We start from the raw sequence: 1,052 nt of genomic DNA, 5'->3' as shown, positions 1-1,052 counted from the left end.
TATTCTTTTTTTTTTTTTTTTTTTTTTTTTTTTTTGGCGGAACCATGGATGGAACTCAGGCCCTTGCGCTTGCCAGGGAAGCGCTTATGCTACTGAGCCATCTCGCCAGTCCCCGCAAACTTTATTCATAACTGAAGATGTGTGTCAGCAGATAAGTGGACCACCAATCCTAGTGCAACTATTCAAGGGACAATTATTCAGCATTAAAAGAAAGGAAATATCAAGTCACACGAAGACATTGAGGAATTTTAAATGCATATTTCTAAGTGAAATAAATCAGCCTGGAAAGGATATATACGGGTATGGCTATAATTTATTACATCTTTGAAAAAGTAACACTGAGAAGATAATGAAAAGATCAGAGATTGCCCATGTGCTGGGGAAAAGTAGGAAGTGGAGCATAGCAGATATTTAGGAAAACTTTGGTGTAGATACTGTAGTAAGGGGTACATGTCAGTAGACATGCCCATGAACAGATGAATGCATGAAGGAAGCGTGGTGTGTGGACACAGAGTACTACTCTGCCCTAAGGGATAAATGTGAGTCAGTGCATGCGCCTTGTGAGCATAATGTTAAGTGAAGTAAATCAGACACATGCTTGAACACCATGTAGTTCCCATCACATTACAAAGTTAATAGAAGGAGAAAGAGTTCCTGCTGGTGGCTTCGACTTTCACTCCAGCAGGTGGAAGAGCTCATTTCGCAAGATTTCCATCTCTTTGGATAAGTTCTTTATTGTTGCAATGATCATGGCCTGTTTCAAATTTTTTTAAATTCCCAGGGTGGAAAAAAAGAGGTTAAGGAAAACTTTTTTACATATGAACTTCATACCCATATGTCTTGCTGAACACTGTTATTACTGATCATTTGTTAATTCACTTGGTTTTGCTATGTTGACATTTATATAATCTAATAGTAACTTTTTCTCCTGTATTTTCATTGTTTTAAGCTATTATTTCTTTTCTTTATTTTTTATAATTTTATTGATAAATAGTAATGAGACAGTTTCAAATCAAATTGGTAGGACAGTTTCAATAATTAACATATTGCAT

Source organism: Octodon degus, unplaced genomic scaffold, assembly GCF_000260255.1.
Source record: "Octodon degus isolate 3935 unplaced genomic scaffold, OctDeg1.0 scaffold00146, whole genome shotgun sequence".
Taxonomy (NCBI): Eukaryota; Metazoa; Chordata; class Mammalia; order Rodentia; family Octodontidae; genus Octodon; species Octodon degus.
Note: the sequence above shows the minus strand (reverse complement) of the source record.